Source organism: Protopterus annectens, chromosome 6.part0, assembly GCF_019279795.1.
Source record: "Protopterus annectens isolate FY-2018-M chromosome 6.part0, PAN1.0, whole genome shotgun sequence".
Taxonomy (NCBI): Eukaryota; Metazoa; Chordata; order Ceratodontiformes; family Protopteridae; genus Protopterus; species Protopterus annectens.
This window is the reverse complement of record NC_056737.1, coordinates 239,594,010-239,613,118: the sequence shown is the minus strand read 5'-3', so window position 1 is coordinate 239,613,118 and position 19,109 is coordinate 239,594,010.

Genomic DNA, 19,109 nt, shown 5'->3' with positions numbered 1-19,109 from the left:
TACCACCCAATACCACAACCTGTGAGAGATGCACTTATCTAGCTAAACTGGAGGTAAAGCTCTCTCCAACCAAGACTAAACTTGACAGTCAAGAGAAGAAGGTAAACACTTGCACCACACCACACATCACATAATCCCACTAAACCTACACCACCAAAATCCACACATAGAAACATAAAAACATTCACAGAGGCTCTCAATAGTAATCTGCTCAAGCAACAGAGACCTCCAAAGCAGAAACGCAAGCAACCTCCACCCCCCCATCACAACCCAAATGACGCACAGCCCATAGACTCAGTGTGCCAATAAACCACACCCCATAAGGCAAAACAATGTACTCAACATACTAGTCATAGGTGACTCTATAGTCAAGCACACTGATGTCCCACTCACCAGGCTAAACAAGAAGAAGGTTACTGTCACTTGCCTGTCAGGTGCCAGGATCCGCCACATAACCCACGCACTCAGGTCACTCCACAAGTACAAATATGACCCTGTCCATTGTCCATGTTGGTGTGAATGACCTGAGACATACCTCCCTGGACTACATGAAAAGAGACATGGAAGAGCTCTCGGATCTTGTAGCCCAGGCAGGTATGACTCTAGCCTTCAGTGGCATCTTGCCATCGCCCAGAATGATACCGCAGTACAAGGACAAAATGAGTGACTTCAACAACTGGCTAAGCTTCTGGTGTCATTCTAAGGGGATGCAGTATCTGTCTGCCTGGGACAACATGGTCGATAGACCACAATGCTTTGCCAGGGATGGCCTACACCTGTCGCCCCTGGGATTTCGGATACTGGCTAAGGGTCCTGCCACCCCTATAGTGCCTTTTTTAGGCAAGGTTCAAATGACAAATTCAGCACTGTAACAGTAACAGGCAAGCAAAAACTGAGGGTAATGCTACTCAATGCTAGAAGTCTAAATCTCAAAATGCACTCACTCGAGATGCTCCTTAAAATGGAGAACATCGATATCTGTGCAGTGACTGAGAACTGGTTCAAGGCACTATAGAGCACCCCTGCACTACCAGGCTATAACTCATACCACACATTTCAGCCATCTGACATGGACCAGAACAAAAAAGGTGGAGGTGTGTCCATATTCATTAAGGATATCCACACCTCCAGGCTAGTTGCGCAGCATAATGCATCCAAGGTTATCCAAGTGCAACTAACTCTGGGCAAAACTGCAATCCACATTGTAGCTTGCTACAGATCCCCTACCATGCCCCAGGATTCCCACTCCTCATTTCTTGATATACTGGACAATATTAGGGTTCAACCAAACACCCTAATAATGTGGGATTTCAACTACCCCACCATTAACTGGGAAAACTACTCGTGTACCAACTCCTTTGCTCAATGCTTTCTGGAATTCATAAATTCCAATGCCCTGGATCAACTTATCCACACCTCCACCAGGGGAAACAATATCCTAGTCATTACCGACATGAGTGACCGGTGTTCCCCACCTGAAGTCAACTCCTCATTGATCAGATCCGACCATAAGTTAATCACCCTAGAGATCCGCATCCCACCCCCACCCACCATTAAGAAAACCACAGTAAAAAATTTCTCCAAGGCCAACGTCATACTTCTTAAGACAGAAGTGGTGAACTTCATAACACCCATGCAGATGGACAATATAGTTATGACTGTTGAATCCTACACAAATGCACTCTATAAGCACTTACACAAGTGCATGGATCGTGCTATCCCAAACAGAACCAAGATGCTATCCTCCAAAAAAAGGAAGCCAATCTGGTGGTCCCCTGCCATAAACAAACTCTACAACAGAAAGAAGAAACTGTTGCAAAAGAAAGTAAAATCCCATGAGCTCCCAGGTCAGCAAGAAGCTGAGATCCCTTATAAGATCCTCCAAAGCTAGCTACGAAAACAAAATTGCCACTGATTCTAAGGGCAACCACAAAGCATTCTATAGCTATGTCAAGAATCTGAATGGCAACACTCAGATCTACTCTGAGTTACAGCACAATGGCACGAAAATTACAGAACCAACTGATATTGCCAACATCCTGGCAGATGGGTTCAGTGCTAACTTTGCCCCCCTTTACCCCCTAAAGGGCCTATATCTGTACAGAAAGAATGCAGAGTTCCTGTAATCACATCTATGCAGGTAAAAGCTGCACTCTCTAAAACCAAAAACACCATCCATGGGACAGGACAACATCCCAAGCTGCATTTTACATGAACTTCAGAACGAACTGGCTCCCCACCTAAGCACCATGTTCAGTCATAGTCTCATGTCAGGCTTTGTGCCCACTGAATGGCGCACATCAACAGTTATCCCACTCCACAAAGGAGGAGCCACCACTGATCCTGGGAACTTTCACCTTATTAGCCTGACGAGCCTGGCCTGCAAGACCATTGAATGTATCATCATGGAACTCATAAACAAAGACATTGGTAACCTCCAAACTCTGGACCCCACCCAGTTCGTGTTTGTGAAAGGCAGATCATGCCTTCTGAACCTGATTGACTTCTTTGAGGCAGTCACCAAAGCCGTAGATGAGGGTAAGGTGGTTCACACAGCCTATCTTGACCTCGCCAAGGCTTTCAACACCATTCCCCATTCTGGAATTATAGCTAAACTCACTAAACTAGGTATGAATCCCTACGTCACAAGATGGGTTGCCAACTGGCTCACTGACAGAACCCACACAGTAAAAGTCGCAGACTCCAAATCTGACTTCAAACCAGTGACAAGTTGAGTACCACTGGGTTCAGTCCTGGGACCTCTCCTATTTGGTATCTACTTCTCTGAAGTACAGGCTAACACAGAAGGCCTCTGGCTAATGAAGTTCGCAGATGACTGCAAACTATGAGCCATAGTCGAGTCCCCAAATGATGTGTAAATCCTACAGAAGAGCCTCACTGAGACAGATGCCTGGTGTCAGAGGCATGGCCTGAAGCTCAATGCCAAAAAGTGCATTGTCATCCCCTTTGGTAAAAACTCTGTACCCATGAACTACCACATAAACGGCAGTCTACTTAATGCCGAATGTGTGGTAAGAGACCTTGGGAAGCAGGTGGACAATAGTCTCTCCTTTGATAATCACATCACCACAGTAGCTGGAAATCCTGTATGGCACACCTCATCACAAAAGGGTTCTCATCCAGGAAAAAAGAGATCATTTTTCCCCTCTACTCAGCACTCATTAGACCCATTATAGAATACAACACCCCTTTTGGAATGTACCTCACAAGACATCTGCAGAAGCTGGAAAGGCCACAAAAGTACCTCACAAAGAGGTTTACTGGCCTCAAACAGATGCCCTACACTGACCGTCTCAAAAAACTCCAGCTTTACTCTGCAGCATATCACCTATTCTGACGAGATCTCTGCCTAACATATAAAGCTATGTTAAACTCAGAGCTGTTGGACATGCTACACCTAAAGAAATCCCAATCCCTCTGAGCTACATGCTTTAGGGACCTAAATCTTGTCACCACAATAAACAGGACATGCTGGAGGGATAGATTCCTGTCCCAGATACTTCCTATACTCTGGAACAAGCTACCCATCTATGTCAAGCAAAGTTCCTCATTAGCACTCTTCAAGAAAAATCTTAATGAGTGGATGGGAAATAGGAAATACACCCAGGGGATCACTTCTGTGGCTCTGCTTGACAGGGGCACAGGAAATTAACTTTCTTGGGTGGCATAAGCCAGGGAACCTTGTTGGCTAGGCTTACTTAGGCCCTTGGGCCGATAGCCTAGTGCCTACCTATGAACCTAAAAACATTTTACAGGTCCTTTGTGGCACATTTTCTTAATTGACAGTCTGACCCTAATATTAGCACTCCGTTTTCAATGCTAGCTACTGCCTCCTACCGTTGACCACACAGTGTGTGTAATCTTCTGGTAAGATGCTTTCTGCACACATCCAGCAATTTGTCCCAAACCCAAACCTTGAAAAAGAATTCACTGATACACATGTATGTTTTCCTTCCAATATTAATCATTTTGAGGATCCAGATGTGCCTTTTTTTCATCGTTAACCCGATTTTTCCCATTTTGTACATGAGTTTAGGGTGCTGCACCAACTGTTGCCATCTCTCTCGATTCAATGCCATTGTCCTACTTTCATCAGTGGTCATGCCTGACTGCCACAGGTCTTCGGTTACACAATTTGGCCATTTCTTTGCTAGCTATTCTCATTTTATCTTGTACTGTTCATTCCTATCCCATATCTTCTTCACCAGATTGACTTTTACTTTGCTGCACATATGCCTGAACATGTGTTCTCTTTAACCTTCTCTGCAGCTATAACTTTGACAAATGTCCTCATTTCTTCATCTATGCCACATTGTACATCCTACCACCCATCTCAGGCACTTAATTTCCACCACCTCTACTTTCAACTGCTCTGTTTTCACTGCCCAGGTTTCTGTAGCATACAGTAGTACTGGTCACAACACTTTTTTTAACACCTTTTCAGTATCTTTGTCTTTCTTCTGTCATACACTACCACTGACACACTGCACCCCATGGCTGCAGCCCCTTTGATTCTAGCCTTGACCACCTTCTCCAGACTTCCCTTCTCCTCAACCACTGCAGATACTTGAAGCTGTTAACTTGTTCCACTATTTTCCCTTCTATCTCAGTTTTTAACTTCTGATTCTGCCCATTTGATGCCATGACAGCTGTCTTGTCTGTACTCAATTTCATCTCATCCTCAGTTGGATATTCCATTTCCCTATCATTTACTGAAGTTCTTGTTCAGTCTGTTTGTGGAGGGATAACAAGTTCTTACCTGTATGTAAACAAATGCTCTATTTCAATTATTCTTGATGCATTCTTCAAAGGTGAAAATTATCAGAAATTAGATCAACAGGAGAACAAAATAAAATGTATATATTTGTTACATTATTAAATGTACAAAGGATACTTTTGAAGAAAAAATACAAAGATTTGTGGTGTAGTATAAACTGGAAAATGGATTCCATATCATCCACAGTGCTGTAGTAGCTTGTTTGGCACCCTGGGCAATGTCCCATTTTGCTCCATTGATCAGAGGTGGGTTAAAAGAAAAAAAAATTGCTCTGCTTAAGTTTAGTACCAAAAAAGTCCAAAACTCCATACAAACATTTAAAAAAATGACTATGACCATTTTTATGAAATGTGGTTTTCAATCTAGGAGCTGCTTGCTACAGTTTTCCAGTGTTTATTGCTAAGGTTTTGGAAGGAACATGAAACTGTAGGGGGGAGCTTAACTAAACAGTTTACACAATCTCAAGCAGCACTGAATGTCACTTTAAGCAGACATGTGGACTGCTAGTCTTTAAGGGAGACAGAGACCTACTGACACCTAAAGTTTAGTGTCAATTGCGCTTCTAAATTGCTTGCACCCAGGGCAACCAGCCCTTTGACCCCCCCCCCCCCTTGCAACAGTTTGAGTATCCTGTATACAGCTAACTATTCCCGACGGAAAAGAAGTGCTGAAAGTTCACATCTAGTTTTGCATTTTACTATACTTCTTACTGAGCTGATATTATTTCACATAGCCAGTTATAGACCAATATAGCAGCTTTGTAACAGAACCAGTGCAAAACAACCTCACTGTCAAGGTTTAAATTTCGTATTTTTTTTAATTCTTCCTCTAGTTCATCCTCAAATTTTATTTTAATTTCTTTTTTGTGCTTCTGAAAACACTCAGTTGAAATATGAGCTACAAAATCTCAGTGAATCTTTGGAAATTTTGATTTCTTCTTAATTTACTTTGCATTCCTCCCAACAGTCTGTATCCACATTTTCATGGGTTGTGTTTTTCATTTTTCTTTTTTGAACAGTTCTTTTGAAGACTGGAAGTTGCTGGTGCTTATCATATATTTAAATCTCCCAGACAAGCTAATGAAAGTGTGTTGGTGTACTAGTATAGCAACCTGACATAACTTGAACATCTAATATCATAGCAATTATGATATCAAGGAATTGGTATAGAAATGTGTAGTTCTTTCAAGAAGAGTTTAATATTTTGATAAACAGAATGGCTGTTAATGCTCAATGTAGCTGCAATTCTGCTGTACATTATTAATAAAATATTTAATTATCTTACCACAAAATGGTCAGCACAAAATAGTCTCCAGGCTCCATGGTGAATGGACAAGCAGCTCACCTACCCTGGGGAGAAAGAATGGCCGGTGCCTGTTTGTGAGTGAAGGCTGGTAATAGGAGGGAGTGGAGTACATATGGAAAATCGGTTTTGCATGGCTGTGGGGTACACTGAGGGCTTTCTACCAGTGATTACATATGACACCGTATACCACGCTAATGTCCCTCATTAGGTGTAACACCATGCACCAGATGGAGGTTGCCATTATAATACCCTCAAGAGGTTTGAAGCTGTGCATAACTTGCAGGTGGCCCTTGTAAAACAACCATTATGGATACCATCAGCTATATGCAAGTGGCTATGGCTATGGAAATGCCCCCCTTTAGGTATAATACCATGAATCACATTCTAGTTGGTGTGGTAATACCCCTTTTTTAATTTCTCCAAATCTTTTGGGTATCTAATACCGTGACGGGAATGGACTCATTCCTAAGTCAAAGTACAATTAAAGTTCATGAAATTAGTATTGTTTTACTCTTTGATGTCAGCCTGTAGTGCTCTGCGCAGCACCTGCAATGTGCCCAGTAAAGACTCCTCCTGCAATTCATATGAAGTTACATGTATTGGTAACATATCTAAATATGATTATAGACTGTTTTTTATAAGATCCGTTGCTTGATATTGGAACGATCTGGGTATCTTTCTTCTACATTGCTCTTGTTTCTGCCTGCAAATCCTGATATTTTATGACTTTGTGTCTCTCTCTATGAAGGACACTGTAGTTACTGGGTGTGGCCATTATGCTGATAAGTGCTACTCTTGTCTTATTTTCCTGAACCACTATATCTGGTTTTCTAGCATCTAGCTTTTGAACTGTTGGTAATGGATGATCCCATGTGATGCAGACTTCATCATTGTCTATGATGCTTTGTGACTCATATTTCTAGTGTTTTTCAGCCACTTGAATACCCTAATGTTTCCACAATCCCCACTGCAACAGTATCGCCACATTATTATGCCTTTCAGTATACAGTCCTTCTGCCATTAGTATGTCACAAACAGTAACAAGGTGTGCAACTGTTTCCAATTCTATTTTACATAACCTACATTGGTCCGTTTCTCCCACATGTTCAATGGACTTTGTAACCCACTATCTTGGGACGCCAATATTAACCTTTCATCTCTTGGTTTAAATTTGCCTTTCCTTAACCATTCCTGCTTTCATTCCTGATCAACATGAGGTTCTTCCAGAAGTTTTCTATACTTGCAACTATATTTATGCTTTTTCCACATTTCTTGCCTTCTCATCTGGCCCTTCACCTTACACTCTTTCTTTTGTTTTTTGGCACATTCAGTTGCTGCCTGATTTTTATCTACTTGTGGTTTGATTTCCATTCCTGCTTGATGCTGATATGCTTCTGCTAGCCTAAGCAGGGAAGTCATCTTAGATTTATTCTCCTCATGTTTCAAAACTTTCACTACATTTGGGTCTTGTGAGGTCAGTAGATATGTGTGGATTCCCATGATTGCAGATCTATACATGTAATCAGTTTCAAGGAGGCCCATCCCTCCTTCATATCGGGGAATATATAATCTTGGTATGCACTGATTTTTATAAATCATTTGGCAAGCATGAAGCATCCTTCTTGTTTTCCTGTCTAATCTGTCCAGCAATTTCTGGGGCAGGTCAATCACTCCAAAACTGTAAATTAGGACAGGAAGTGCAAATTGGTTTATAGCTTGGATTTTTCCCCAGATATCAACACTGTTTTCAGGATTAATTTAAGTCTTCTAAAGTACTCCTTACTAAGTTTTATTTGCATTTGTTCATGTTTTATTGTTGATCCTTCATCAGTTCCCAAATATTTATACACTTCCTCTTGCTCAAGTTCTTTTATATCACATTCTTGTCCCAAATTGATGTTTTCTTGGTGTTGCAGTTTTCCTTTTTTAAAGGTTGCTTTTGCACATTTATCAAGAGCAAGTGACATTCTCATATCATCTGAAAAAGTTTTGACAACTTGCAGTTATGCTTTCAGTTCCTCATCTGATGAGCTATACAGTTTCAAATCATTGACAAAGAGAAGATGAGAAGTCTTTGCACTTTGTTGTTTTCTAGGAGCCAAATTATAGTCATGACCTAAGCTGTTAAGTAGACAGCTTAATGGATTAAGGGCAATGCAGAATAGCAACGGTGACAGAGAGTCACCCTGGAATATCCCCCTTTGGATTTTTTATCCCTGGAATAATAAGTTGTCCTTTATCATGGCTTAGTTGCAAAGTGGTCTGCCACTGTTTTATGGTCACTGTAATGTAGTCAATCAGTGTAGGGTGTATCTTATACATTTTTATGCACTCTTTTGTCCATGAATGTGAGAATACTATCAAATGCTTTTTTGTAGTTAGTCCATGCCATACTTAAATTCTTCCCATTTACAGTTCTCCACTATGACTTTAACAACAAATGATCCTTTGTTCATATGACTTTTTTATTGCCCTTTTGTTCTATCGCCGTAATTGAGTTTTCTTCTAAATGACAACTCTGTTGGCATCAATTCCCAGTGTATAGTTTATACGCCGTCGGAAGACAAGTTATTGGTCTATAATTTTTAGAGTAGCTTGCAGGTTCAATGTTAAGTAGGAGCATTGTTTTTCCTACTGTTAGCCAGGTTGGCGGCTGTTTGGGGTGCACATATAAATAATTCTTAGTCATGGCTAAGTCTTCATGCAAAGATGTTAATACTTTTAACCAGAAATTAGGTACTGCATCTGGGCCTTGGATTTTCCTGTTTCATATCCTATACCTTTAACCTTCTTGTTCTTTCTTTCACTTTTTCTATCCCGTTAGCATCTTTATGTTCCACAGGATCTTCATAGATACTTATCCAAAATGTATCTGTTTCTTCTTTTTTTAGTGGTCTTTCAATTCCTTTTATCTTATTTCCCAATTATCTATAAAACTTTTTTGGGCCATCAATAAATTGCTTATCTTGTACTTTTCCTTTATATTTGTCTACGTATCTTCTAAGTTTTTCTTTTTAGTTTATTATTTGCGATAGTGCATGATAGATCCTGATCTGTTCTAATATTGCACATCACTTTTATCATGTCTATCTTTGAGTATTTTTGTCGATCTAGTCCCTCTTCTATACTCTTCTAATAATGACACTTCTTGTCTTAGCTGCTTTTTGGTTTTCTCTATTCGATACTTCCATGATGGTATTCGATTTCTCCCCCTTCTCTCCCTCACTACCCTGTGTTCTTCCGGTAGCACTTTATCAATTATTAATTTAGCTGCACAGTAATATATCCTGTTTACTTCTGTTACATTGCATGAATCTCTATGGACAGTCCTAATTACTGTGTTCATTTGTTTTATCAAACTTCTGACTTTTTGGGTTTTATTGATCTTCTGCAGTCTATTTCCTTCATCGATCTTAATATGTCTATCTAGCTCTATTAAGTCAAACAACTCTTCTCTTAGCTTGGTTTCTTCTAAACTGAGGGCACATTTTTTGTTTTCCATTTCCTGTGGGCATTCTATAGAAAGTTCTATTGCATCTTCCTGTGTCACATTCTCTTCAGTTTCATTCTGTGCCATCCTTTCCTCTGTCATATGAGAACTCGCTGGCCTATCACTCCTCAACATTAAGTGCGTCAGAGTTTCCTTCCCTTGCTATCCAGCTTCATGTGAATGTTTATACTGGTTTTCTGTGGAAGGCTCTAAAATATCTTCATGTGGCACCTGACCAATTGCTTCCCATTCCACTGGTTTCCCCTTAGTTTGAAGTTCCATTGCTCTGCCCTGTTGTGCTTTCTGAATTAGATTTCCTACACTAAATCCTTCACTTTGGAGATACTCTGTGACCAGTTTCTATTTCTTTAAATTCTCCATTGCTGACCTCCTTTTCTGCTTTTACTGTTTGTCTTCTTATTTTTTGTATTGTAAAGTTTTCCATGTCTGGATTCCTTTTCCTATATTTCTCTCTCAGGTGAGAACTCACAACTAGAGTGAAAAGTCTGACGAAACTTTACTGCAATTTTTATATTATTTCAAGACTGAGCTCAGTGGGTTTTGTGAAAAGCCAAATGATCCTGTTGCGCTATATGCTATAGATAATTGCCGTGTTTTGTTCCATGGGTACTGCGTAAGCTTTTGAGATGATTATTTGAAAGGCATACTCTTTGCAGAAGAAGACTGCGACCACAGCACATGTATACTTAATGGCAGCTGGTTATTACTGGTAACTGTTAGAGAGAGACGCTGTTTTTTCCTTTTCTGATGAAGTTGGGAGTGTTTCCGACAAAATGCCTGTGTTTGTGCTTAAATAAAAGTTTACAAGTTTATAAGTTCTGGATTTATGGATTGAGTGCTTTTGCATTACTGAACAACCCTTTGGTTTTGGAGCGTATCCATTTTGTTTTTTCCACAGTTTTTCTTTTCTTTTTTCTTTTATCGAGTTTGGTTTGAGTGATGTAAACTGTGTTAGACCTTCTACATCAATTCACTTTGCAGGCACTCCATAATTTCACCTTCTACTTTTTTTTAACTTCTACTTTACTAAGCTTCTTTTCGACATTCCCTTTTTGTGATATTATTTTTTTATTGTGAAATTTTCCATATCTGGATATATTTGCCTATATTTCTCTTCAAATATCTTTGGGGCTGCCTTCTTTATGTTGATTAATTTGGCTTTCGCCTTTGCATAAATATTGTACCATATCAAATCTCTCTTTCCTTCCCATGTCCATATTTCTTTTTATACTTTTCCAAATATCTAGGTTTTGTTTACATTTTTGTAGGTTCATAGATTAGTACTAGGCTAACTGCCCTTGTGGGCCATTTTCAGCCTAGCCAATTACCCCATGTAAGAATCAAACTGCCCACCTATGCTTGTAAAGTAAACACTACTTCTTCATATGCTTCTTTTTCCAAACAGATCAACGTTTCTTTATCTATATACTGTTTTTCAAAAATCTGTTGTATTAATGACCACAAATTTTTTATTTGAAGTTTCTGACAGTTTTTCTTACAGAAGTATTTTTCTTTCCTCTAACTTATCTCATAATTGTTTTGTATATCTTGTGTCTGGAAATTATGGGCTTTTTGCACATTAGTAACAATACATAATTTCTTTCTTATTCTTTATAGTCTACTCTATCATCTTTATGGCTCTTCTTTAGCCTGTCTGTTTTTTGTGATTTTTGTGGACTGCTACTTCCTTCTACAACGGGGGGTGGGCATCCTCCCCCTGGGCCTGACCTGGCTCTATTGTAGGAATGTTTCCATATTTTGAGGATTCTATACTGTAATTTTTTCCAGTCCTGGCACCAGTGCACCTACCAGGATCGAGCACTTTTTTATCCTGGGTATGGTGCACCCAGCTATCTTTTATTTTGTTTTGACCCACTTCTGTCCATGATATATGCTATATAAATACAGTGTATATATCCGTGTCACCTTGGTGAGATTTTGTGCAAAACAGGGTCCATCTTGTGAAAGTACTTACCAAGACTTGAGGATGAATTCATTTTCAGCACTACTACTCTCCTTTGCTTCCTGACTTTTTCCCTCTCCATTTGGACCCCATTATTTATGACATCATGTGCCTCAAGTCACTGGCTAGGTATTATCATATGCAACTAAACTCACCACACAGCATTGCATTTAATGGGGGTATTACCGCAGTCACCAACACCATCATACCTAATGGGGATATTAATATAGCAAGCCACACTCAGCATACAGCATCCTTCATCATGGAAGGGGTGTCATCATAGCAATATGGACCCACCACACAATATTATACCTAATATTACCTTTACCTGGCATAGGAGGTCATACCTAGTGGAGAGTTTTTACCATAATCACCAGTGCTTGGCTCACTGTGTCTTACATAATGGGTATTGCCATAGCAACCCACACCTACTACACCACATCATTCCTAATGGGTGTATCACCATTGAGTCCCAACCTGGACCCTTTTGCTGTACTTAATTGTGGGTAATACTGTAGCCACCTACACCTGGCTCTTGACATCTTGCCTAATCTGGAAGTATTATGATATCCAACTGCCCACATAACAACATCATACCTAACTGAGATATTACCAAAGCCAACAACACACACAGCACACTGTCACACCTAATGGGTGTATTACCATAGTCGTGCTCACCTGGTACCTTCTGTGATAGATAAGGGTAGTAATGTATTGCCATCAACACCATCATGGTACTTTCTGTCATTCCTAATGTTGTGCATTAATAAAACTGTCTACATTCAGACCATGGAATTATGAAGGAATTAACCACATCACTCACACCAACACACAGCATCACACTTAAGGGGGTATTACCATAGTGACCCATATCCCATGCTTTGTATTCACATAACCTACAGTAGCTAGCATAAGACAGCATACCTAATAATTGGAACTACCATAACGTACCCCTCCCAGTGTACAGTGTTATGCCTAATGGAGGCTATTACAGTAGTTACCCAGACCTGGTGGATATATAATAATGAATGTGGCATATTGGCATAGTCACCTGTGCCTAACACCTCCAGCCATACTTACTGGAAGTGTATCACAAAAGCTACCCACTCCTGCTGCTACACCTAATGTGAAGTGATTATTTCAGATATCCACACCTGGTGAACAGGATTTTATCTATTGGGGATATTCTAGCCAGCCACACCTAACATCCACTACCATACCTATCCTAGTAGGCCCATGTGCATTTCTACTCACTGGGGGTTATTACTATAGCAACCGACACCTATTGCATGGTGCCAAAGCTAAGGTAGAGTAGTTCCATAGTCATCTGCACTATTGCACAGTCATACCTAAAAGAGGAATATTACCTTACATACATACCTAGAACTTGGGCAGATCATCACACCTCATTGTACATAATAGGCAGTATTAGCACAACCACCCACACCTAACACTTCTTGCCATGCCCAACAATGGTTTATCATAAGACCCACTTTTTGTGCTTGCTACATTATCTAATGGGAAATTATTCCAGTAGCCACTCACACACATGGCACACACTGTCATATTTAATGGTGGAATTACCATAGTCAAAAAAATTTCTGCTATCAAAATTAAGGGCTAATATGTATTTTGAGACCATACAATAGTGATCTAAGGTAGAACCTACTGTAGTCTTGTGGAAAGAAAATTTTTGAAATGCAGGAGGTTTATTTCATGGAGAACTCATGCAATAGGACTGTATGTGTGAAATGAAGATGGAAACTCTGAGTACCTCTAGGGGGTCAAAATTATTAGCACAACAAATGCAAAAACCTGGTATTACTTGAAAAACATGCTACTAATTCGAACCTCCACAAACTAATGGGTCAACAAGTTAGGTAGCAAATGCAGAAAACCGTGTATTTGAAAAAATGCATCCCTAGCTCAAACTGAATCTTGATATACATATTAAATAATTCTATGCTAAATATCAAAAGTAAACAAATTAGTACTGAACATATGACAGAAAATTCATGTAGCATAATTTAAAAAAAAATTAATTACTGGCTAAATAAAGCTTCCAAAGTAATAATCAAAATGTGTTCCTATCCACTAGATTATGTAAATTCACCGTACTTTATCCTCTTTATCAATCCCCTCAAAAATAAATGCTGCACTAGGCTGATTTTTAGTATGCTTATAGAGGGCATTACCTTCTCTCTTGCATAGAATATCACTCATGTTCCCTAATCCTAAACATAAGGGGGTGACAAGTCTGATCTATACAAAATGCTCTGTAGAGACATTCATTTTACTATATAAATCACCCAGCTAGTATTGCATGGGGTTAGATGGCATACTGTATGCACCTTTTGTTCATCCATAGTAACAAAAGCCTTAGTTTGTTAAAGGTTTAACCTATATTCCAATTTAGAATTTTGATTGATGTTTTTTCCAAAAGATAAATTCTGAAAACCATCAATCAAAAACTATTAAAAAAAACTCTGTCTTGATACCCCCTGAATTATATCTATCAACTCCTCAGTTGCACCACAGTGGTAAGAAGGGCAAAAATCTTTTCAAAGTGCACCACCATCTTAGACTTTTCAACACATTGTGGTAAAATGTGCCATAATATTGCATTTTCAAAAAGGGGAGTAATGGAAGAGTCATCCGTGAAGCGTTGTTAGGACTTTGATGACTAAATGTACACATGTTACAATGACTATAAGAGCTGTTCCCACTCAGTGCTCAATGTATTCAACATACATTGGTGCAGTAGCTATATGAATCCCCAGTATTTACAATATTCAAGAAACCAAGCATAATGTTTACCCCTTCTATATGTGAACCTGCACTCACTTGGTAGAATAGAACCCAAACATTTATCCTCTAGTTAGATTGGCCCAAATTATGCACCACTTCCTAATCTTGAAACCATGACTATTATATGTAGTAATACATTTTAGCTCAATCTGTGTTGCTGTAGCCTGTTAGATCTATCCATATTCCAACAGTTCTTCCCTCGAGTAATCTTCCACTAGTCCAATGTTGAATCCTTAGAGATAGTTATATGCCCTATGTAAAAGTATATGTTTCTAATCGGTTGTGAAATTTATATAATCATGATTAGATGAAATAATCAATTTAAGGGGATGGGCTGTAATTCTGGAATAAATTTACTTATGTGCTGTAGGTGACAACTATTTGAAGCAACTAAAGAGAATTTTAAAAGGGTTTGCAGCAGGAAGACATAAGTGTAGTACCATCCAACAGATAAGTTGCATGTACAACCAAGAAAATCAATAGTGAAATTGTCAGCCTTAACTGTAAGCTAAATACCAGAATTAGTGCTACTTAAGAATGGATGAGCTCACCCAATTCCCTTTGGTCCCCTCCCATATTAGCCAATGGTCATTAAGAAAGAACAGCCAGCCACAATACCATTATGTTCAAAAAGTTGCAGGTAATGTCCTAACGGATGCAGTCTATAAAAAGATTTGCATAAATGCAGGGGAAATAGCCATATAACAGTACCTTGTAACTGTAAATAACATTGTCCACTATAACAGACAATATTCTTGGTCAGCTGCAGAACAAAATCCATTGTCATCAATATCAAAGCTGTGTGTATAGGTCAGCTCTATCCAACCAACATTTATAATTTCTAAACCAATATTATGTAGTAAGATGCTATAGAATGCCTGAGCATGCAGGCATGAAAAAGATTAACTGGTTCAATATGTTGATCAAATTAAAGTCATAAAAATTGTGTGGGTAGTGACCATATTTAAAACAATCTTGAAACAAATCAAAAATGCTTTGATAGGTCATAAGGAGAGCAAGGTCATAAACAGTATCACCCTGCTTACACTGTACTTAGGTTCATAGGTGTGTACTGGGCTAATGGCCCTGGGGCCTTTACAAGCCTAGCACTTAGGATTACCCTGGCATCGTGCCACCTCACCATAGTTCCAGTGCCTCTGTCAAGTAGAGACACTGGAGTTATCCCTGGAGTGAATTTTCTATTTCCCATCCACTCATCAAGATTTCTCTTGAAGAGGGTCAGCGAGGTGCTCTGCTTGACATGTATGGGAATCCATAGCATGGGCAGTCTCTGGGTTATGAACCTGTCCCTCCAGTACGTTCTGTTGATTGTGGTAATAATGAGGTTGAGGTCTCTGGAGCGTGTGGTGTGGAGGGATTGGGATTTCTTTAGATGTAGCATTTCTAACAGAGCTGGGTCAGACATGGCTTTGTAAGTCAAGCAGAGATTGTCTCTAAGTAGCCGATATGAGACGGAGAATAGTTGGAGTTTTTTGAGTCTGTCCATATAGGACAAGTGTTTAAGGTCTAGGATCCTCTTTGTGAGGTACTTTTATGGCCTCTTCAGTTGTTGCAGGTGTCTAGTGAGATACATGCCAAATGGGCATTGTACTCTATGATTGACCTAATGAGGGAAGACTAAAGGGAGACAATGACCTCTTTCTTCCTGGATGCAAAACCTTTGTAATGAGATAGGGAGAGAGACCAGATAGTGAAGTGTTTAAGGTGTTCTCCTCCCATGCACAAGGTACAAGGTTTGATCCTGACCTCCGGCCAATGCATTATCTCCAGCCTTTGCATTATCTACTTGTGCTTCTGTGGGAGTCTTTCTCCCAAATCATGCTGAATGTTTCCATCTGAAATTCACCCATGAAAGGAAAACATTTAAAAGGGAGAATGAACAAGAAAGTACTCAGTGCTCAATTACCCCAATACAAGTAGAGAAGGAAACAGACTTAGTCGAAGAAAAATGGCAGAACCTCAAAAAAGATGTGCCACATAGAAGGACTTTCTGACCACAGTGGCAATGTTGTGATCAAAAGAGGTTGCTGTCTACCTGTGTTTCCAGATCTCTTATAAAGCCTTCTGCATTCAGTGGACTACCATCAATATGGTAATTCATCGGAACCGGGTTTTCCCAAAGGGGATAACGACACATTTTTTGGCGTTGAGCTTAAAGCTATGGTTCTGACACCAGTCGTTGGTCTCAGTGAGGCCATTCTGTAGGATGTCAACATCACTTGGGGAGTTAATAGCTCCCGGCTTGCAATCATCTGTGAACTTTGTCAGCCAGAGTCCCTTCATGTTGGCCTGAACTTCAGAGAAGTAGATACCAAACAGGAGAGGACCCAGGACCAAACCCTCTGGGACTCTACTCGTGACTAGTCGGCAGTCTGACTTGGAGTCAGCTACTTTCACACTGTGGGTTATATCTGTGAGCCAGCTTGCAATCCACCTAGTGATGTAGGGGTTGATGCCTAGCTTAGTGAGTTTTTCTATGATTCCTGAGTTGGGACTGGTATCAAAGGCCTTGGCCAGATCAAGGTAGGCTGTATGAACCACCTTGCCTTCATCCACAGCTCTGGCGACTGACTCAAAGAAGTCAACCAAGTTGAGCAGGCATGATCTACCCTTCACAAAACCAAACTGTGTGGGAAACAGAGTTTGGAGAGTCCCTACATCCTTGTTTATTAGGTCCATGATGATGTGTTCCATAGCTTTGCATGTCAGACTTGTCACGCTAATGGGATGATAGTTCCCAGGGTCTGTAGTTGTTCCTCCTTTGTGGGGAGGGATGACTGTAGCAGTGCACCATTCAGTAGGGACAAAGCCTGAGGAGAGGCTGTAATTGAACAGGGCACACAGGTGAGGTGCCAGTTCACTCTGTAGTTCATGTAGAACACAGCCAGGGATATTGTCAGGTCCCATAGAAGCTGTATTCTTGGCCTTGGACAGTGCTGTTTTAACCTGTGCAGCAGTAATACTGGGTGCCTGGCAATCTACTGGTATTGTGATTGGTCATTTTGGGGGGAGGAGTAAAGTTGGCACTGAATCTCTCAGCCAGTATATTGGCAATATCTGTTGGCTCGGTATAGGAGGTACTATTATGCAGTAGCTCAGAGCTTCCATATTGCTACCAGCGACCCTCCTTGTTATGGTTATTACTTTGTTAATTCTGTAATGCCAGCCTCAGGGACTGGGATAAATTAATTCTTATAATGCCAGTATCAATGGTTAGGGCAGAGTATATCCCATAGACTTGAATAAATGATGGGAGAGTGTTCTCTCAGTATAGCTGACTCAAATGCTTTCATCACTGGTTGATAGGGAGGTTGTAAAGTAGAAATGTAGAACTTAAAAGGGACCACATCAAAAGACTAACCTTTTTTAAAGTTTCTATCTCTGTATCAAATTTTCAGAGTAAATTTTCTACAAAATATTCCACTTCTATTTGGAATTCAGAAGTAAAGGTGGGAACAAAACTCAAGCCTTTATTTAACAAATCATGTTCATAAATCAAATCACAACCAGAGATATTTGAGTAAATCATTATGATACAGTAGGGCAGTAGTGGTGGTACAGCGGTTAGCACTGCTGCCTCACAGCAAGAGGTTCTCTGGTTCGACTCTTGGCTGGAGTGCCTTCTGTGCTATGGTCACGTGGGTTTCCTCCGGGTGCTCTGGTTTCTTCCCACATCCTAAAGACATGCTGTAGGTGGATTGAACACTCTAAATTGGCCCTAGGCTAGAGTGCGTGCATGTGTGTCCTTCTGTGGAAGGTTGGTCATCGGGCTGGCAACCTGACACCGTAAAACTCCACTGCCAATCATGACCGGACAGATGATGCGCTGTGGCAATCCCTAACCGGGAAAAGTCGAAAGAAGAAGAAGAAATCATAATACAGCGCAAAATTCTCAAATGGGCACTCTGCATTTTTTAAAAAGTGAATGTTAACTCCCTGATGTTTCTAATCACCCTTTCAATGTCTAATGAGTAAGCAGATGATGCCCCACCTATTACTGGGGCATTTGAACATTTGGGGTGATGTAACTCTTCACAAAATTCAGTATCAGAATCAAGGTTTGGAAAAAATGTCAGTATTACATAAACATAACAGGGAAGAATCAAAAGATCTTAAAATAGATTTCAGCTGTCCACATCTCTCTTCTTTAGCTCTGATACTGTCTCAAGAAGAGGAATGCTTATTAGCAAGATGGACAAAGCATTTAGTTTTTTTCCCTCATGAATTTTCTGTCTGCTTTATAATTATTTGTCTCCCAGTTTTTGTTTTATGTTTTGTTATTTTGCAGTTCCTAATCAAAGTCTTTCCCAAAACTTATAATTATTATTCAAAGTAAAGGCATGATGAATGGATAGCAAACTCTTCTATTTTCTTTAGAACATCTTACATTTACTAATTTGGTCAACTATATAACATTCGCAATATTCAAACTGGTTTCCCACAATCTCACTGATCTATTATGTTGAATAGCCCATCATTTTTCTTAAATATAAGATTATTAAGGACTACCCCTGGTTCTGATACAACATGTAGAAATCTGACTGTCATATCCTTAGTAGGAAGATATTTCTGATGCCACAGCCAAGGTTGTAGTTTCTTAGAGCACGTTTTAGTTGGATAGATACCTGCTCAGTAGTACCAGATGAATTTCCTCTTTGGATAGAGCTGACCTGTACATGCATGAATTTAATGATTATCTTCTA